Source organism: Pan paniscus, chromosome 11 (genome assembly GCF_029289425.2).
Source record: "Pan paniscus chromosome 11, NHGRI_mPanPan1-v2.0_pri, whole genome shotgun sequence".
NCBI lineage: Eukaryota > Metazoa > Chordata > Mammalia > Primates > Hominidae > Pan > Pan paniscus.
In genome coordinates this window covers 13,057,557-13,079,715 of record NC_073260.2, presented here as the reverse complement: position 1 = coordinate 13,079,715, position 22,159 = coordinate 13,057,557, and the positions used below count along the sequence as shown (strand labels likewise).

Sequence of the window (22,159 nt, the reverse complement as noted above, 5' to 3'; positions counted from 1 at the left end):
CAAGTCACAAAAAGGCTATGTAAGAAAAAAAATTATAAATTGAACATATTAAAATTTAAAAATTCTATTCCTAAAATATACCAGCAAGAGAGTGAAAAGCTAATGGAAAGAGTGGGAGAAGATGTTTACAACTCATTTAATGAAGAACTTAGATTCATAAGATATATAAAATTTGCTACAACTCAATAACAAAAAGACAAACCACATTTTTTTAATGGGGGAAAAAACTTTAACAGGCACCTCACAAAAGAAGATATTCAAAAGGCCAATACACATATGATAAGGTGCTTGACTTCATTAGTCATAAGAGAAACGCAAACCAACTAAAATTACAAGATACCACTGCTACCCACCATGATAGTTAAAAAGATAAAATATCAAATATTAAAGAGGACATGCAGAACAAGAACTCCCATGCACTGTAGGTGGGTACTTTGGCAAATTCATTAACTGCTAAAGCTGAATATATGCACACCTGTGGCCCAGCAATTCCACTCCTTGGTATACACCACACTAAATATTTATCATGGACATGTACGAAAGTGTCCATAGTTGTACTATCTGCCATAGTCAAAAACTCAAAACTACCTAAATGCCCATAAATAATAGAATGAATAAATTTATCAAAATAGATAAATTGTGGTGTATTCACACATTTAAATATTATACAAAAATGCAAATAAATTACAAAAGGGTCTGATATCGTAGAACCTTGGAGAGACTTGGCCTCAAAGACGCCATGTGTAAGGGAAAGTGGAAGTGGCACATGGGGCTTAAAACAAGGGGGTTGACTGAAGGCTGGTAGATAATGCTATCTACTCCTAGACCTCCCAACCCTACTTCTACACACAGAACACCCAGAACTCTAGTGTCTAGCCACCAGGCAAGAGGTCAGAGGGTTCCTCATTGGAGAAAGCCCCAGCAAAAAAGACTACCTCATTCTAGCCCTACCTCATTTGGGGTCTTTGGCTCAACTACTCATGTATGCAGGGCTCCCAGTCAGCTTTTCATTGCCTGCCTCTTAAATATAAACAGATAACCAAGATAAAATAGAGAAATCAAGTGTATAAACAGAAAACGTGAACCCAGAGGAAATCAAGATAACATGCAAAGTAGAAGAGTATTTCAAAAGAATCAAATTAGTGTGCTCAGAAAAATTAAAGATGAAAAACTTGTAACTAGACTGTACTGTACTGTCTATGAGAAAGGAACTATCAATAAGAAAGGACTCTGAGAAATTAAAAATTGAAGTGCTGAAGTGAACAATTCAATAGAATTAAAAGATAAATTTAAGGGATTTTCCCAGGAGGTAAGATAAAGATAAAGGAGGCAGAAAACACGAGAAGAAAATAAGAAACATAAAATATTTATTTAAGGGTTTCAATAGTTGACTAATGGTAGATCCAGAAAAAATTGATTTTAAAAGGGGGCGTGGAGGAAGAATTAACAAAGATATAATACAAGAAATTTTCTCACAGCTGAAGAATACAAGTCTACAGAATAGACAGAACCACTGAATGCTCAACAAAATGCAAAGTAATCAACATATAGATACACTGCCATGAAGTGTCAGAACACTAAAAATAGGCAATATAAAAAGCTTCAAGAAAGAAAAATATGTCATACATAAAGGATTAAGTACCAAAATGCCATCACATTTTTCAATAGTAGCATTGGATGCTATATTTTCAATATCATCAAAATTCTGAGAGAAATCATTTTCAACTGAAATTATATGCCCAGCCAAACTGTTGATCAATGTGAGATTAAAAGAAATAGTCTCACAAAGTTTACCTCCAGTGCACTCTTTTTAAAGGAAATTATTTGAGAATGTGCTCCAGCAAAATGAGGGAGTAAACCAAGGCAAAGGATACATGGTATCCAAGAAACAATGGGCCAACCCAGAAAAACAGCAAAGAGAAATCTCAGAAGAGAAGCAATGCACAGAGCCAAGGAGGAGCCAGACCACATTGGAGATGGAGTCTCTGGAAAGGGAGAGTATAATAAAATATGGAATTGGATGGGAAGGCTGGAAACAAATGAAAATGTGATAATGGCAAATAGCACAAGGGGAAAAGGGCAGGTAGAAATTCCAGGTTGGGGTTGGGGGTGCGGAATGATATTAAAAAAATAAAATACAATCGTAATACACTACTTGGCTCTCCAAAGGAACAGTATTTAAATAGTGTTTTCGGTGTGGAGGGGTATAAGCTAAAACCTCACCTATCACAGCAGGAATACAATGACTAATGAAAGATACATAATAAATCAAGAAACAGAAATTGAAGCATATTATTGCAAGTGATCAGACATACTGTAACTAGGAGCTGTAAAGGAGCTGAAATTCTGGGATGAGAACTAGGGATTCGGGGTGGATGTGGGCAGAGATCTATTTTTTTAACCAACGTATGTAATACACTGATGTCTTTTTTAAATGGCCTTTAACTCTGGTGGCAGGGTAGAACTCTGATTACAGGTGGTTAAGAATAGATTCAGGGAAACTGGTTAGGAGAGTATTGCAGCAGTACCGGCAGGAAACAAAGGTTTATTGGACTACATTTGTGGTTGGTGGAGATGGGGACAAGATGATGGAAAAAATGCCATTAGGAGATCAAATTGACAGGCCTAGCTGGTGGGTTGGGTGAAGGGATAGTGAGAAAGATGGGGATCCAGGGAGGATGCCTAGTTTCCTGCTTGTGCATGTGGGTGGACAGTGAGGCCCCCCACTGAGAATCCTAGTCAAGAATCAAGTTGTTAGGAGGAAGTAGTGGGCTCAGATGGAGACAGGTAGAGTTTAAGGTGCTTGGGAGGCATGGAGGAGAAGACACTAGGCAGGAGGTTATGAACACAGCTCTGAGCTCCCATCACATATCCAGGGCTAGGCAACAAGCCTGTTAATGCAGGTGAGCTCTCCTAGGGAGGGACTGAGGATGCCAGAGAGAATTAGTTGATGGTGTAAGGGTGACACTGGTCTCACATCAGATATATCCAGCACAGAGGATCCGGAGTGGTACAGATCTCAACATAGTCACACAGTCACAGCATCCTTACAGGCACACTTATAACTCAGACCCCCCAAGGATTAGCCATTACTTTAATTTTTTTTTTTTCAAGACAGGGTCTTACTCTGTCACCCGGGTTGGAGTGCAGTGGTGCGATCACAATTCACTGCAGGCTCTACCTCCCCGGCCCAATCCATCCATCCACCTCAGCCTCCCCAGTAGCTGGGACTACAGGTGCATGCTACCACACCCGGCTAGTTATTTTTTATTTTAACTTTTTGTAGACACGTGGTCTCACTATGTTACCCAGGCTGGTCTCAAATTCCTGGGCTCAAGTGATTCACCCACCATGGCTCCCCAAAGCACTAAGATTACAGTCATGAGCCACTGTGCCTGGCCTAATATTAAAATAAGATAGTTCAAGCACTCATCCTCATGCTGTGGAAGACCTCGTCCAATATTTCTATCCTTGGTTTGCAGGAAGACTCTCCTGAGTCAGATCACACTGTAGCTACCCTCAGCACAAGCCCCAGCCCCTAACTGTGGCCCCGACTTCCAACTTTGGCTGATTGTACCCACATACCCACCCCATTTATTTTCCCCAAATGGCACCAGCAAAGGTTGTTGTGTGTAGCAGACTTCTATTAAAAATTTGGGACAGTTACAGTATACAACAGGAAGCAAATTAAAGCAGTATCAGGCATCATCATTTCTAGAAATGTATCAGCTGTACCGCACCATAGGGAATTCTGTACTGGCCATGACTTTGCATGGAATCCCTCCCTTGCTCCCTGTTAGGGTCCTCTTCATTCCCTCTGGCCTTTCCTCCCATCTCCCTTTGTCTTGTCTCTGCATCCTCCAACCCCTGCCTCCCAGGCTGACACCAGAAATTATCCGAGAAATTCAACTCTCTCTTTGTTCTCCCTCACCTTGCAGACCTTGCCAGGCCACTTACAATACCCAAGGGGGCCAACAATTTATTTCACAAAACAAAGAGCCATCTCTCATGAGATGAATGATGTCTGTCCCCTAGAATGGTAGGTAAACTGGCTGCCTTCTGGCCATTCTTTATTTTTATTTTATTATTTTATTTTTTCAGAGGCAGCGTCTCACTCTGTTACCCAGGCTGGAGTGCAGTGGCATGACCATAGCTCACTGCAGCCTCTAACTCCTGGGCTCAAGCGATCCTCCCACCTCAGCCTCCCAAGTAGCTGGGACTACAGGCGTGTGCCACCACACCTGGCTAATTTTGTATTTTTTGTAGAGATGGGGGTCTTGCTATGTTGCCCAAACTACTGGTCTCAAACTACTGGGCTCAGGTAATCCCCCCAGGCCTCGGCCTCCCAAAGTGCTGGGATTACAGGCATGAGCCACCACACCCAGCCTGGCCATTCTCTAAAAAGCACCCCTCACATACACTCATATGCAGGCATGTACATTTACTTTTACATTTGCTTATGTGCACACATGTTCATAATTGCATATACACACTCATGTGCACACATTCACACTTATACACACTTGGACATGCAGATGGGCTAAAAGCTTTTCACAGTGAGCATCTAGGGGTAGATGGAAATCACCCACTCAGGTTAACCCCACCCCTAGTGCGAGTGTGTGCATGCACGTGTCTGTGCGTACACTGGCTCTCTGCTGCTTTACGCACTGAGCTGTCTTAAGGGAGTCTGCTTCTGAACCCGTGCCTGTCACCTGGGGAAAGGTCTCTCCTCTGCCCAGCAGCTAGAACCGAGCTGGTGAGCCTGAGTTGGCTGGGACTGTGCTGGGGTCTAAAACATGGCTCTGTCACAATGTCACAGAGGCGGCCTCACCCCGGGCAAACAAGCCAGGAATGGGGGGCTGTGGCAGGAATAATGGCCCCCACCAAAGACGTCCACGTCCTAATCCCCAGAACCTGGGAATATGCCAGTACCCATGTGCACAAGGGGCTTTGCAGACATGATTCAGCTGAGGATCTTAAAATGAGCTGAGCAGGCCCAATGTAACCACAGGAGTCATGAGGGAAAGGGAGGCAGGAGTGTCAGAGAAGACAACAGGACAATGGGGGAAGAGGTCAGAGGGCTGGAACACGGGCTTTGAAGATGGAGGAAGAGGCCCCAAGCCAAGGAATATAGCAGCCCCTAAAAGCTGGAAAAGGCCTGGGAAGGCTTCCTGGAGCCTCTGGAAGGAACGCAGCCCTGCCTTCCCCTTAATCTTAGCCCTGTAAAGCTCCTTTTAGACTTCTCCAGAACTGCGAGGGACTACATTTGTATTGTTTAAGCCACTAAGTCTGCTGCCATTTGTTTTGGGTTGTTTGCTTGTTTGTTTGTTTGTTCTGAGACAGAGTCTCACTCTGTCGCCCAGGCTGAAGTGCAGCGGCACAATCTTGGCTCACTGCAACCTCCACCTCCTGGGTTCAAGCGATCCTCCCACCTCAGCCTCCTGAGTAACTGGGATTGTACAGGCATGTGCCACCAGGCCCAGCTAATTTTTGTATTTTAATAGAGACAGGGTTTCACCATTTGGTGAGGCTGGTCTCGAACTCCTGACCTCAGGTTATCCACCTGCCTTGGCCTCCCAAATGCTAGGATTACCAGGTGTGAGTCATCACACCCAGCCTGCTGCCATTTGTTACTGCAACATTAAGAAACTAGCGCGGGTGCCCTGAGGTGCTGCCAGCTCTTGGAGGCCAGAGATCAGGATAGGGTGAGGTCCTGGGAGGTGTTGCCTCCAGCGGGACTCAAGTTCAGGCCTCTCTGGGTCACTGTCCTGCAGCTATGTGGGGAGCTCGCAAAGACTAAGGAGAAAGGTTCTGCCCAGGCTGCCAGGGAGCAGGGGCTTTCCGGGACTGCGTGGTGTCTCCGGGAGTAGGAGGCTCTGGAGAAGGAGTTAGGCCTGATCATGAAGCAGCCCCTCTCCAGAGGCCACTCCTGCAGGAAGAGAAGCTGGAGGCCAGGGACCCGCTTTCAGGAACAGCAGCCATGAGCCCCTGGGTCTGTGGCTGAGGAAGGGGCAAACCCTGCCATCCTACCGTCTCCCTTTGGAAGGGATTCCAGGTTCTTTAGCCGATGATAGCCAAGCCCCCAGCCTCAGAGGAGAGCCAGTCAATCCCAGCTTGTGTTAATTGCCAGACCAGGCAACTCAGATTCAGGTCTGTGCCAGCCATCTCTGGACCCCACGCCAGAGCAACTGTCCAGCAAGCACCAATGAGCCTGTGTAGGGGGCAGCAAGGGACAGGAAGCCCAGACCCATCTGGGATTGCTACAGAAAAGGGGATCCTCTGGGGCCCATGAATCATCCAGCCATGTTCCTGGACCTCCTGAATGGAAAATTCCAGGGCATCTTCAACCTTAGTTCCTCACACGCTTGGATGAGATCCTAAGTGTCACTCTTGACTTTGTGCTCATAATTCCAGCAGAACCCATGGTTCTCCTGGGCTGTGGCAGTCCAGTATAATCCCAAGAAATGACCTTGGATGAATGTCTTGAGTTCTGTAGTCCTCAGTCTCTTTCTCTGTGAAATGGATCATGTAATAGTTATCAACCTCACAGTGCTGTTGTAAGGATTAGGTGAAATAATGAGTATAAACTTCCTGGAATAAAGCGCAAGAAAAGACCTCTTTTTAAAAAATCTTTTAAAGTGTGGGGACCAAATTTCTGGATCACATTCTGGCCCATCACCATCTGATGCCCACCAAGCACTGGCTATCCTAAGAAAGCGAGTACTCTGGGCCATCCAGAATTTTCTGGGTTTTGCAAATTATTAGACCCTGGCCCCCCACTGGCCACTTTTCCAACTCCACTTCCCTGTTGATAAAAGTTCTCAAAAATGGGTGGAGAATCCTAGAAATCCCTTCTAAGGATTTATCTATGAATGCTAAAGGACAAGAGAGCAAGAGTGGTGTTTATTATGGTGAAAATGGAAAATTCCATGGCCAATAGCAAAGTTATCATTAAATATATAAAATGGGTTTGCTGACTAAAATGTTATGCATTGATATAAAGGTGTTTATACATTTTCTGAAAATTATGACGATGTATCTGTATGGAAATAGAAATATGTTCATGATATATTAAAAAACTCATTATTTAAAACTATTGTTAAATAATTATGTATGTAACATATAATACACACATTTTGATGTATATATGTGTGTTTATGTCAGATACACACAAATATCTTAGATTTATGCACATGTATACATATACACATATACATATAATTTATATTTTAAAACATGTATACGTGTGTATCTGTGTGTGTGTGTATGAATCTATATACACAGAAAATGGAAAAACAATCTGGAATTAAATAGACCAAAAAGTTAATGATTGAAATGGTTATTACTGATTAGTGGAATTTCAGATGCCTTTTATTTTCTTCTTTATAGCTTTATGCATTGTCTGAAAAAAATGCAATATATATACTAGTCTTTTTCACAATGTTAAAATAAAACATTTTACACACACAGTATTGACGATGTCATAAAATATCATGAAGCTACCAATCAACTTAAGACATATGTTACTTTTATTGAGAGGAAAATTAGTTTAAGTTATTTTTTAAAATATGTGTTCCATGTCTTTGCTATTGCCAACAGCACTGCAATGAACATATGCATGCATGTGTTTTTTTAATAGAATGATTTATACTTCTTTGGGTATATACCCAATAATGGGATTGCTGAGTGAAATGGTATTTGTGTCTTTAGGTCTTTGAGGAATTGCCACACTGTCTTCCACAATGGTTGAACTAATTTACACTCCCACCAACGGTGTATAATCACTAGTCACAATAGCAAAGACATGGAATCAACATAAATGCCTACCAATAATAGACTGGATAAAGAAAATGTGGTACATATACATCATGGAATACTATGCAGCCATAAAAAAAGAATAAGATACTGTCCTTTGCAGGGACATGGATGGAGACAGAGGCCATTATCCTTAGCAAACTAACACAGGAACAGAAAACCAAATACTGCATCTTCTCACTTATAAGTGGGAGCTAAATGATGAGAACACATGGACACATAGAGGGGAAATTAAACAAAATGGGGCTTTTCAGACGATGGAGGATGGAAAGAGGGAGAGGATCAGGAAAAATAACTAATGGGTACTAGGCTTAATAACTGGGTGATGAAATAATCTGTACACCAAACCCCCATGACACAAGTTTACCTGTGTAATAAACCTGCACTTGTACCCCTGAACTTAAAATAAAAGTTTTAAAGAAAAGTTTTCTATTATTATTCAAATAATAAGAAATATATAAAAATAAAGTCTCTAGTTCACCTCAATTTTATTGAATTATGAAATTTTATTGAAAAACTTTAAAATGTAATATGAAAAACTGGAAAATATATACCATATTTTTGGAGGGAAAGGCTTAATATAAAATGTCAATTCTCCCAACAGTAATGTATAAATGTAATGAATTATATTATAGTACCATTATAACTCATTATAATGAGTTACATTATAATACCATCTGATTATAGAACCATTTTTAATTGGATGAAATGATAATAAAGTTCATGTAAAAGAATAAATGTCTAAGAATGGCCAAAAAAAATTTAAAGGGAAATATCTTGCCTTGCCTTATAGATATTAAAATATACTATAAAGCCACTAGAATCCAACAACATGGTATTGGCATAGAATTAGTGGATTCACAGAAAATTTTGGAACAGAATAAAGAACCCAGAAATATGTCGTAGTATGAAAATTTAATACATAATAAATACTTTACCTCATTAAGATAAAAATTAATAAATAATGCTAGCAAAAAGCAGCTATTTGATTGTAAGAAAATGAAGTTGGATCCTTCAAACCAACACAAATTTAAACTCCAATGGGTTAATAAGACTTAAATATAAAAACAAAACATAAAACCTTAGAAAAAAATTTAGGCGAATACATGTATAATGCAGTGTGTAGGGGGCACTTTTACCTGTGACAAGAAACCTAGAATCTATAAAGAAATAATCGTTTTTGACTACATAAAATTTAATCTCATCCAGTTAATTTTTATTTCAGATATTGTATTTTTTGGTTCTAGAATTCCCATTTGCTCATTTGTATAGTCTATTTCCAACTGAAGTTTTCTGTTTAATCATTCATTGCTAGTATATTTTTCTTCATGTCCTTGAGCATAGTTATAATGGCTACTTTTAAATTCTTGTCTCTTAATTCTAACATCTAGGTCACATTAAGGTTATTCTCCATTGATTGCCTTTTCTATTAATATGGCTCACATTTTGCCGTTTCTTCATATGTCTAGTAGTTTTGGATTGTATCCTGGACACTGTCAATGATAAGTTGTAGAGACTCTGGATTTTATTATGTTCTTCTGAGTGTCGACTTTTTATTTTAGCAGGCAGTTAACTTGGCTGAACTCAAACTTCAAACTCTCCCCTCTGGTAGACAGCAGCTGAAATCTCTGTTCAGTTATTTTAGCCACAGTTAGGATTCCAGGAGCCTCCCAGATGAATTCACAGTTCAGAAAACAGCCTGAAGTTTGGGTGGAGAATTCGGAACATATACCTCCATGGAGTTCTCCTTCCCGGAATTTCCTCCTTTACTTTTCAATTTCTGTGGAAGTCCCAGATTCTGCCCTGTGATTCCTTAACAAGTAAGAATGCAGATTTCTATCCAACTTTTAACTGACTTATGTGGTGCTATGTGGGGCCCGCAGGGCAGTGACCCAGGGAGGCCTGAATTTGATGGCAGCCAAGCCTCTGGCCTCAGAGGGGAGCCAGTCATATAAAATATAAAAATAAGAAACACTGTCATTCCCTTCTTACAAATGTCAGATGTTATAAGTTCTGCCTGGTTTGGGTCACTTTTAGGGCCCCCACCTAGCCTTTTGTCCAGAATTTATAATTGCTATCTGTGGGAGAGATTGTCTTTTACAAGGTACTCTGTCATTATTGGAAGTACAACTCTCTGACTACATACAATTTAAACTTTTTTAGGCCGGGCACGGTGGCTCATGCCTGTAATCCCAGCACTTTGGGAGACTGAGGCAGGCCGATCACCTGAGGTCAGGAGTTCAAGACCAGCCTGGCCAACATGGTGGAACCCCGTCTCTACTAAAAATACAAAAATTAGCCGGGTGTGGTGGGTGCCTGTAATCCCAGCTACTCAGGAGACTGGGCTCAGCAGGAGAATTGTTTGAACCCAGAGGCGGAGGTTGCAGTGAGCCAACATCGCACCACAGCACTGCAGCCTGGGCACCAGAGTGAGACTCTGTCTCAAAAAAGTAAAAAATAAATAAATTTTAAACATTTTTAGATGGCTAAATGTTCCCATAAACAAAGCTAAAAGACAAGCACTGAATTTGGGGAAAACATATTCGCAACGCCTACGACGGAGAAAGAGTTAATTTTTAGCTCTTACAAATTGTTAAGCAAAAGACAAAGCATCCAGTAGAAAAATATTCCCAGGATATGAATAGGCTCAGAGAAGAGTAAACCCAAATGGCCAATAAACGTATGGCTCAACCTCCTAGTACTCAGGGAAATGCAAATTAAAGTAACAATGAGGTAGCACTTCTCACCCGTCATACTGGCAAAAATTCAAAAGAATGTTAACACCTACTACTGATGAGAGTGATAGGAAAAGTATATTTTCATACATTGCTGGTTCAAATGAGAACTGATACTGCCTTTTTGGAAAGCAATATGGAACAAATCTATTTTAAAGATCTAAGTATACATAGGCTTCAACCCAACAATCCCACTCATAAGAAATTTGTCCCAGAAATAAACAAAAGCACTCAGATGTAGGAATATATAAAGGTGTTAATGTCACAATATTTGTAGTGGCCAAAGAGCTAGAAAGAATCTGTCAATAGAAAAGGGTTTAAATAATTATACGGTCATGCCATGGAACAAGAAGCAACCATTAAAAAAAATAGATTCAGCCGGGTGCGGTGGCTCATGCCTGTAATCCCAGCACTTCGGGATGCTAAGGTGGGCAGATCACCTGAGGTCAGGAGTTCGAGACCAGCCTGGCTAACATGGTGAAACCCCATTTCTATTAAAAATACAAAAAATTAGCTGGACATGGTGGTGTGCGCCTGTAATCCCAGCTACTCAGGAGGCTGAGGCAGAAGAATCGCTTGAACCTGGGAGGTGGAGGCTGCAGTGAGCCGAGATCACGCCATTGCACTCCAGCTTGGGCAACAAGAGCGAAACTTTGTCTCAAAAAAAAAAAAAAAAAGAATAGATTCACTTGGATGGGTTTCCACAATGCATTGTTAGTTGAAAAATTCAAGAAATATATGTAATGTGATCCATTTGGTCAAATAAAGATCAGCAAGCCCTATATGTATACGATGCACAGGCACATGGAAGATATGGGATACACGCCAGGTTATTAACTTTGGTTTGGGGAATATCAGGGAAAGACCAGGGAGATGGAAAAGAGGGTCAGACAAAACAAAAGCGTTTTAAAAGTTTCCGTGAAAACAGCAAAGTATGTGATATATTTGTGGACAAACGTGTGTATGAAAGCAGAGAAACAGAAAGGTATTTGAGGACTGGGCACGGTGGTTCATGCCTGTAATCCCAGCACTTTGGGAGGCCGAGGAGGGTGGATCACCTGAGGTCAGGAGTTCAAGACCAGCCTGGCCAACATGGCGAAACCCTGTCTCTACTAAAAATACAAAAATTAGCCGGGCGTGGTGGCAGGTGCCTGTAATCCCAGCTACTCAGGAGGCTGAGGCAGGGAGAATTGCTTGAACCCAGGAGGTGGAGGTTGCAGTGAGCTGACATCGTGCCACTGCACCGCAGCCTGGGTGACAGAGCAAGACTCCATCTCAAAAAAAACAAAAAAAAGAAAAAGAAAAAAGAAAGGTGTTTGAGCAGGATCAAAATGTCCATGGTGAGGTTTAGGGAATTATTAATTTGTTCTTTATACAATTTTATATACTTCTTTCTTAAAACCTTTTTATTTATGGTAGAGATGAGGCCTTGCTATGTTGCCCAGGTTGGTCTCCAACTCCTGGCCTCAAGTGATCCTCCCACCTTGGCCTCCCAAAATGGGGAGAGTTTGAAGTTTGAGTTCAGCCAAGTTAACTGCCTGCAAAAATAAAAAGTCGACACTCAGAAGAACATAATAAAATCCAGAGTCTTTACAACTTATCACCTAGGCTGGAATGCAGTGGCATGAACATAGCTCACTGCAGCCTCAAACTCCTGGGTTCAAAGGATCCTGTCTCAGCCTCCCAAATAGCTAGGAATACAGGCAAACATCACCATGCCTGGCTAATTTTTTGTAGAGATGGGGTCTTGCTATGTTGCCCAAGCTGTTCTCAAACTCCTGGCCTCAAATGACACTCTCACCTTGGCCTCCCAAAGTGCTGAGATTACAGGTATGAGCCACTGCACCTGGCCTTTAAACACTATTTTTTAAAAAATCTTTTAAGTATGTGTTAACTACATAAATAGAAAAAGTAAAGGTATTTTTATCATGAAGAAAGATTTTTTTAACTCCAGAAGTATATAGAGTCAAAAGTGAAAACTAAAAGACCAACCCCATTTCCATTCTCCAGAGCTAATCACTTTTAACATTTTGATGAAGGCAGGTCCAGATTATATAGATTACATATACATATACAAAATACATATATATGCATACCACATACATACACACACACACACTATATATATATATATATATATATATATATCCTATTTTCTTTTTTAATAAAAAGGTCAGAAAAATAATAAAGGGGGTGGGAGGAAACTTTGGGAGGTGATGAATATGTTTATGGCCTTGATGATGATGGTTTCACACGTATATACTTATCCCTAAACGCATCAAGTTGAATAGATTAAATATGCACAGCTTTTTATACGTCAATCATGTCTCAATAAAGCAATTTTTTAAAAAAAGAAAAAGAGTCAAAAGAAGAAGAAAAGATGAAAGTGTAGCCTTCTGGGAGTTTCAGAACCCGGGTTACAGAGTCTAACCTGCCCCTCCTCCACTGCGTCTCCTCCTACCTCTGTAATCCTGACACAGATGCCTGGGGCACTGTCACAGGAGGTCCTGGGCCCGGGACCTCTATCCTCGTGCATTCTCCTTACGGAACTGTCTCCTGTCAGCACCAAGTGTCCCTAAAAAAGGTGCCATCTCAGCAGCTGGAATGGTGCAGCACTGGCACAAGCACCCCCAGCTCAGCCAGACGAGGGGACCCTGTCGTCCCTGTGGCTTGAATACTTCCCCATATACCATGGATGGTGCTGGGACTTAATTGTGTTCTCCACAAATTCATATGTCGAAATTCTAATTCCCAATAGGACAGTATTTGGAGATGGGGCCTTTGGGAGACAATTAAAGTGATACCAGATATTATTGGATCAGTGTTGAACTTCTTGGGTTGACCATGGTACTGTGGTTATGTAGGAGAGTGTCCTTGCTCTTACAAGATACTCTGAAGTATTTTGAAGTGAAATGTTGTGATGTCTGCAAATAACTCCCAAATGAGGCTGGGTAGGGGAGAAAACCAATGTTACAAGATTTTAATAGGTTGGTGAAGCTAGGGGATAGTAACTATTCTTTTCTTTCCATTTTTTGGTGAAGTTGAATTTTTTCAAAATAAAAGTTGTGGGAAAGCTGGGTCCATGTCTGGTCACTGGCCAGCTCCCCACTGCTGCTGTGTTGATCCTCCCCTTTCTCCCTCCTGATCCTTCTTCCCCACCCACCAGTCTATTCTCGCAGAGCTACCCAAGAGACTGTCTTAAGACTTGCCATTCCCATGACTAATTCTTTCTTTCTTTTTTCTTTTTCTTTTTCTTTTTGGATACAGAGTCTCACTCTGTTGCCCAGGCTGAGTGCAGTGGCATGATCTCAGCTCACTGCAACCTCCACCTCCCGGGTTCAAGTGATTCTCCTGCCTCAGCCTCCCGAGTAGCTGGGATTACCGGTGCGTGCCACCACACCTGGCTAATTTTTGTAGTTTTAGTAGAGATGGGGTTTCACCATGTCGGTGAGGCTGGTCTCGAACTCCTGACCTCTGGTGATCCGCCTGCCTCAGCCTCCCAAAGTGCTGGGATTACAGGCGTGAGCCACCACGCCTGGCCCTCCTAAGGCTTTCTTGACTCCTAAAACAAAATCCAAATTCCCTACTGAAGTCTCTGAGTCCTTCCACGGTCTGGCCCCACTGGCCTGCCATCCTCACCACACTCATTGTACCCCAGCCTCAGGGCCTTTGCACAGGCTGTTCCCTATGTCTGAACCCTCTGCCCCCAGATTTTCATGTGGCTCTCTTTTTCTCATTATTCGCACATCTGCTCAATGCCACCTCCATTGAGAAGCCCTCCCTGACTACTTTTACTTAAGTAGCTTCCCCATTCCCACCCAGTTGAACTCTCTCTGTCAACCCAACTTAATTTTCTTCTCAGCACTTGTTTTGTTTCTGTCTCCCCTGCTGGAATGTAACATGCTCCCAAAGTGGAGGCTTTGTCTAGTCAATGATGTTCTCTTAGCACCGAGAACAAAGCCCAGCACATAGTAGGTACACAATTAATACATCTTAAATGAAGATGTAGATAGTCACTGATACAGACACATATAAGTGAATGTGCTTACACAAACACACACTGTCACACAGGTAGACACACAACTGCTCAGTGAAGTACACGTAGAGAAAGAATCACAGACACATCTGTGAACAGCACACAATTATGTAGCTCATATAAACACATAAACACACATTCATACAAGACATCCGGATGGACTCACGCACTAACACACGTTAATCTTTACCTATACATCTACTAATCCACACACATACGAACATTGACGTGCACAGTCACGTATACCCAGACAAAAAAACATGCTCACGCAGCCACACGTGTATGAAGAGTCAGGAGTACAGTCATGAACGGACACCTACACACACACACTCACCCTTGCCTGGCCTGGGACTGATGCCCTTGCTAAGCCTGGCTTGGGTGGGCACCACTGGGTCACTCTGCAACCCTTGGCTGGGAGGACCTCAAACCTCCTGGCAGCACTCCCCTCCCAGGATAGACGATCTGAGAAGGGGTGGGGGCTGCTAGGCACCTCTAGAATTATGACTGCTCTGAGGCTGCCGTTAGGAGCAGCAATGTCACCGAGGCCATTAGCTGCCTGGGCAGAGCCGTAAAACACGCCTGGCTCAGCACCCTCTCCTCCAGCCACGTCTGTGTCTGTGGTCACCCTGCCTACAGGGCAGTGCCGAATGCCAGAGACAATGGCCTCTCATGGCCAGGTGCTAATGAGACGAGGTCAGCAGGAAAAAGCTCCCCAGTGACCCCAGGTGGCTAATCACCTGGCCGGTTGGCTGACGACCCTATGGGGTCAGGGCAGGCAGCAGGCAGTGGTTCTCAGTGAGGCAAGGCAAACTGGTCTACGCTCTGCCCAGAGCCAGCTGGAGCCAGCAGGGGCTGGGGCTAGAGAGGGCTATGGCCACCAGGGGAGGGGCTGAGATGACACCTGGCCACCCAGGTGGGCTCTGTCAGTGCCTGGAGCTCCCAAGGCACACTCAAGGCCAGACGCCAGGCAGCAAGCCAACCCTAGAGCCCAGCAGCTGGCATAGCCCAGGCTGCTCCAGGCCCCCTGCCTGATGTGCCGAGGATGCCAGTCTGAGCTCCTGAAGTCTTCTGGGAGCTGGATGTGCCTGTTGCCCCAGCACCCATGTGGGAGACCCTGAAGAACCCTCTGTGGCCATCCTCCCCAGCCCCTGCTCACGGGGAGCCTTTGGGTGACGCCCCCTGCTGGGCGCAGGAGTGGAGGGACAGCTTCCAGAGGGGTCCCTACCATACGTCTAAAAGCCTAGAAGCTGAAGAGAATGCAGTTTGTTCAGGAACTCAGTGACATAGCTGTGAAGAGGGACCAGCATGATGGAGGGCGGCGGTGGGAGGGGACATGGTGCGTTCAGGGCTTGAGAGAAACCTAGGCTGGCTGGAAGGGGGTGGGGGAGCTAAAGAACAGGTGATGCCCAAACCATGCAGCCCCAAGACAACGATTTGGGGCTTTAGCCTGAGAACACTGGGAGCCACAAATGGGTAAAGGAGTGATGTGATCTGATTTGACACGATGTCCCTGGCCGTCTCCTGCAGCACGTGGCCATTATTCCAATACAGAAGTGCAGAGGTGGACTGGGACAGGAAAAGGGGAGGAGACATCTTACATTGTGTCAGGGACTGTGCACCAGCAACCCATGTTTTGCCAAAAGAATGCTACTTGCAACCGGTGTTAAACCAAGAAGCTGGGTTCCATTCATTCATTCATTCACACATGCATGCGTTCTTGCATCTACCATCATATAGGCCTCACGGAGATAAGAAATAAACCAGATCCTGCTGTCCAGGGGTGTACTGTCCAATAGAGGAGGAGGAAAGGGAAGGGGCAGGAGCTGGAACCAGCATTTATGGAGCACCTGCTGTATGCCTCACAATCACCCACTGAGGGAGGTACTTCCCAGGCCATTTTATAGACAAGGAAACTGAGACTCGGGGTGAAGCCACCGGTCCACATTCTCACAAAGGGCTCCAGCCCCGGGGGCAGAAAGGTTTCAGAGTGACAGAGAGCAGCCTGAGCTCCTCCAAGGGTAATTTCAATCCTTGTCTTCAGGCCCAGCAAGGTTCTGAAGTTCCCAGAAAGGATGAGACCCTCGGGGATTGTCTGAGGGCCCAGCGCTGCCTCCCCCTCAGCTGTGATTAATGCCTGACAGTCCCTCCACTTGCAGGGAACTCATCAGACTAATATTTCCTGATGTGAACTCCGTGTCGCCCTCGAATGAGAAATCCCAGCCCCTTCACGTTCCGTGCCCCAGATGAATGGGCTCCCGTCCCGAGTCCCGTGAATGATGCAGCCCACATCTGCAGAGGGAGCTCGATAAAGACCCTTTATCAGCAGAACCATGGCTCCCCATGGCCAGCCATCGGACCCCAGCTCCCCTGTCACACTACTCCCCTGGAGCTGACCCTGGACTGCCTGCCAGAGACAGGGAGGCAAGGTCAGTGGGAAGGTCTTTCTTCCCAGCAGATGGGAAGAAAGGGCTCCGTAAAGGAGGGATAGGCCTTCTCCAGCCCTGCCTCCCATAGCTGGGACTCTTGAGGATCAGAGGGAAGGGGCGGGGTCTGCCAACATTTTGTGGTGAGCCCAAGGAGGGCGTGAGCATGTAGCCAGGCTAGGATCAGATGCCTGCTGAAGGCAACCTAGAACCTCCAAAGTTCTGTGGAGTGGAAATGGTGGGTGTGGAACCAAGTGGTTCTAGGAACAGAAACACCAGTGGTTGGTCTAGTGGTAAGAGAAAATAGAAACGATACCCAGTATCATGTATTGAGTGCTCGCCATGTGCTAGGCATGGTGCCAAACATCAATATGCATTGTTGCCCCTGATCCTCACAGAGCCTCGTGTGAAAGGAGGTATGATCCCCTTTTACAGGAGAGAAAAGTGAGGCCTAGAGCAGTTAAATGATACTCTGAGTGGAGGTGTCAAGATTCAACCTTAGATTTCCCTAGCTTCCAAGCTGTGCTTTTAGCTATTCATCATGCAGACATTCAACTGCTATTTGTAAAATGCCATCTTTGTGCCTGGCATTGAGCCAAGTGCTGGGACTACACAAGGCAAACATGGCCCCTGTCCTCCTGGAGCTTGCAGTCCTGTGGGGAGCTGACCTCCCACAAGGGGACTGTGGTGCTTCAGTGAGCATGTGGGTGAGGCCTGGGTGCTCAAGGAGAGTCTCGCCAAGGAGAGGGAAGCACCTTATCTTGCCCTTAGCACAGTGCTTCCTAGGGAGAAGCCAGTCCAAGCCCTAGTGTGGGTCCTGAGAACAAGTCCTCCTTGAGGTGGCCAAAGGTGGAAAGAATCCAGGGCTGAAAGTCAAAGCACTGAAGGCCAAAGCCAGGAAAAAGAGAGCAGCCATCCTGCCCAGCAGGTGCCCATGGGCTGATGGCAGAAGTGGAGTTGGAATGTGGATGGGACAGAATCAACCAGAAGGAAACCAGGGGTCTCCTGCTCGAAGGAGGCGGCCAGAGCTGTGTGGACCCTGGCTGTGGGGCAGCTTGGGCTGGCCTCCAGATGGAGACGGAGAGGATGGATGTCCACACCCGAAAGGGATCTCCCCGCTGAGGGTGCCCCCCGCCCCGACAACAGGATATACTTGGAGTCAGGTACACAGCAGGTGATCCATCTGTGGGAGGCCCCGAGCCAGAGGCTCAGGGAGCAGGTGTGACTCAGGGGTGAGCTGGCATGCGTGATGAAGGCGGCTCAAGCCCCAGACAAGCAGGGTGGGTTCCAGCTCAAGCTCCAGGCCCTGCAGGAAGAGGGACAAGGGTAAGAGCCAGATCTAAGCAGACCCACAGCCAGAGCGGAGGGTGCTAAGAGTAACATTGAAGGTCACCTGCTGATGGTGCTGTGGCCAAGCGGCCACTCTCCAGTCAGTAAGGGTGGGCCTGGGGCTCCCACTGGGAAAGGCAGGGTAGGCAGAGCCACCCACCCACGCCTGGGGCTGCCAGGAGCTGGAAGTATGGGGTGGGAAGAGCCTAAGCCCTGGCTGCAGAAAAGCTCGTCTCTCCCCTGCATTTTACCTGTAGTTTGGCTCTAGGACCTCATCGTGTGCAGTTTCCTGTATTGTAAAGGACGGACACATCATGCCCTCTGACCTGCTCCCTCCCTGAGCCCCACATGCGCAAGGCTCCACCCTGTTTCTGAAGCTGCCTTGAACCTGACCCTCAATTCATCCTTGACCCTTACCCTGTCCCTGACCCCATTCCTGAGCCTCACTCCGTCCTGAAATTTCTTCCATCTCTGGGCTTCAGCCCCTCCCTGTCTTTTCACCCCTTCCTCAGTCCACTCCAGTTCTAAGCCTCTCTCCTCCCACATCTGGTTACCCCATTTCTGACTCCCGCTCCAACCCTCCCATCCCACACCCTACCCCAGATCCTTCCCCATCCTTCCCGCCCACACTGCCTCTGGAATGGGGTTGGGATTCAGCAAGGCTCTGGGAAGAGAGAGGAAGGTATCTGTTGTTCATATGCCTTATAAATTATTTCAAAGCTGACCGGGCGCGGTGGCTCGCGCCTATAATCCCAGCACTTTGGGAGGCTGAGGCAGGCACTTGAGGTCAGAAGTTCGAGACCAACCTGGTCAACATGGTGAAACCCTGTCTCTATTAAAAATACAAAAATTAGCCAGACCAGGTGGTGGGGCCTGTAATCCCAGCTACTCGGGAGGCTGAGGCGGGAGAATCACTTGAACCTGGGAGTTGGAGATTGCAGTGAGCCAAGATAGTGCCACTGCACTCCAGCCTGGGCAACAGAGTAAGACCCTGTCTCAAAAAATAATAATAATGATTATTTCAAAGCTGAGAGGTTCCTGTTTTCTTTGGGTAGCGGGGGCAAAAAAAAACAGGTGGGAATTTCAAAATCTACTTTATAAAACAGGTGGGAATTCCAAAATGACCTCATTAAAATGCCAGATATAGTATCAATCCATAGCTTGAGACATCAGAATAGTGGTCCCCCTTGTGCGAGGAGGGAGGATTGAGACTGGAGCAGGACACAGAGGGAGGGGGACTTCTGGGGGCGAGTGATGTGGTTTCTGGAGTTGGATGTTGGAAACACAGGTGTATTCAGTTGGTAAGATTCATCAAGCAATATATTTATTATTTGTGCACTTTTCGGTATCTATGCTATACTTCAATAAAAAGTTTTTCTGTAATGCTCTGTAACCTGGGCAGGTTGGACCCTCAGGGCAACAGAGCTGGCTGCTGGGTCCCTGTAGCAGTGGGGTCATGCCACCCTGGGGGCACGCCACCCTGGGGGCCTTCGGAAAAGCATAGTCTGGTTCTCTGCTCCCAGGACGGTTTCATCCCAACGGGATGCTGACGAGGAGCCCCCACCCGCCCTCTGCTCAGCCACAGACCCCATTGTCCGCTGGGACCTTGCCTTGGTGCCAGCTGCCTTTCCTACCCTAACAGCTGTATTTTTCAGGTACAATATGACAGGCTCAATCTATTCCTGTTATATATTTCCCAGTAAATGGACAAGGTGAAAACAGTGTCAGTTCAAATCACTATCATGACACTTAATTCTGATTTACTGTACCTTTTGCTGCAATCTTGAAAGTGCCTGCATCTGTGGTGAGCTGGATCGCCCAGCCAGGCCCCACGGGGTCGACGTTAAGATCAGCTTCAATAAACGAATTTAGGGTAAGGCAGCCCCAGGTGGGTGGGGGGCAAGCTGGAGCCCAGAGGACCAGCCAGCGGAGACGCTGAAGCTGCTGCTCTTCCACACCTCCCTCCCTCGACTCTTTGTCCCCAGCCCTGTGTTTGCAGCAGCTGGGAAATTTATGGAGGCTCCATAAACGGGTTTTACAGACAGCTGTTAGAGCGTGCGGAGCAAGGCTTGGCTGTCGGGGGACCCAGTCGCAGGCTTACAGCCAAGACACTTAAATATTATGGCCCCACATATATAAAAAGTGTGCTGTGCACGTCCTCAGCTGCCTCCCTCCTCCTGACCCAGGAGCACGGGGTCTGGCCAGAGAATAGCAATGCTCGCAGTTGCTGGCTCGGCAGAGACAGAATGCCCGCTGCAACCCCTTACCGCAGCCCCTGCAACCGCCACCGGGAAACTCTGGCACGGCTGGGAGCAGAGAGATTCATCCAAACAGCAGTGCCAGCGCGTGCTGGCCCCCGCCTGCCCCTGCCCTCCGGGCCTACTGCGCCAGGCTCAGCTCACCAAGTTCTCTTAGCCTCACGGCCTTGCTCCAGCTGTTTCTACTGCCTTGAAAGCGCTCTTTCTTTCTCCCAATCCCCTAGCCTTTTCTTGGCCAATTCCTACCTACCCTTCCAGAACCCGGCCTAAATGGTGCTTTCTCAAAGGCACGGTCACCACCCTTCAGAGTCAGGACTCCTCTTAGAAATGCTCATAGCCCCCCTGGACTTCTTCATAACATTTATAACAATTGTAATTAAATAATTATTGGTGTCATTATCTGTTTAATATCTGTCTTCCCCACTGGACAATAAACTCCGTGAAGACAGGGACTCTATCTGAATTATCCCTACTGCCTTGTGCAGGGCCTGGCACTCAGTGAATATGCAATGAATGATGGCATGCCTGAATGAGTGAATACGCAGAGATGAATTCCACACAACCCTCAGACAGAACACAGCGAAATGTGCTCAGTTCCTAAGAGCAGGAGAAGGATTCCTCAAAGAGAAGGCACTCTACAAGGGGGAATCCAGACAGGCTTCCAGGAAGAGGCACCATCAGACCTCATAGTATAAGTAAAGCGCTTTCATTCAGAAGCCCCAACCATGAAGCTTAAAATGTGAGACAATGAGTGAGTCCTTTAGTCTCGGTGAGCCTCCGCTTCCCATCTTTAAAATGGGACTAATGATGGTTCCTACATCATATGGTTATTGTGAAGGTCAAATGTACTTAGCACAGCACATGTAATAAAAGTTCTTTAAACTATATCACTAGTAAATACAGCTGGAGCTTGGTAATGCCAGGCAATGGGAACAACATATATGCAGGTATTGATGAGGAATAAAAATCATTCTCTGCTGCCTCGGAAGCCATGCCTTGTATCTCAGAAATTCAGCCTGAGCTATTTGATCAGGGGAGAGTGTCTGACCTGATAAGAGCCAATGATAGGTGGCTGGTCAGGGACCTATGACCTAAGGCCAATGAGATTTCCTCTCATGGGTGATTGATTGAAGAGACATGAGAAGAATTGGCAGGAAGAGCAGAAACTGTAAGTTCCATGATGAAAATATCATGGCACAACAAAATAGAAATTAAGTAAGTGCAGGGGTCAGAGAGAGCCAGTCCAGCCCCTCTCAAGCCTTATGATGGAAGTCTTATTTTTTTCTGTTGGAGGAGGCAGCATAGTAGTGCAATTATATTCAACTTCTCGCTCACAAGCGTACAAGCTGTGTGACCTTGGACAGAATACTTAACCTCTCTGAGCTTCAATTTCCTTATTTGTAACATAGGGATGATAAAAGCATTATCTCAGAAAGTTGTATGGATTCAATGAAATAATGTGGTGGACTATATTACCATTCACTGGTATCCTCACCAAGACCAACCAGCCTGGTTTCAAAGATATTGTGATTGCTTAAGACTTGGCACTACTCCAGGGCCTCT

The 22,159-nt window shown here is 45.5% G+C and overlaps 1 long non-coding RNA gene across 1 annotated transcript; it reads right to left on the bottom strand.

Moving 5' to 3' along the window:
* Positions 1 to 9,172: 9,172 nt before the first annotated feature.
* LOC134728521 (uncharacterized) lies at positions 9,173 to 20,730 on the bottom strand. The gene is made up of 3 exons (XR_010109006.1): positions 20,108 to 20,730; positions 18,163 to 18,315; positions 9,173 to 12,088 (listed from the first exon to the last, which is right to left on the bottom strand). It is a non-coding gene; the product is annotated as an uncharacterized LOC134728521 (long non-coding RNA).
* Between the last annotated feature and the right edge of the window lie 1,429 nt (positions 20,731 to 22,159).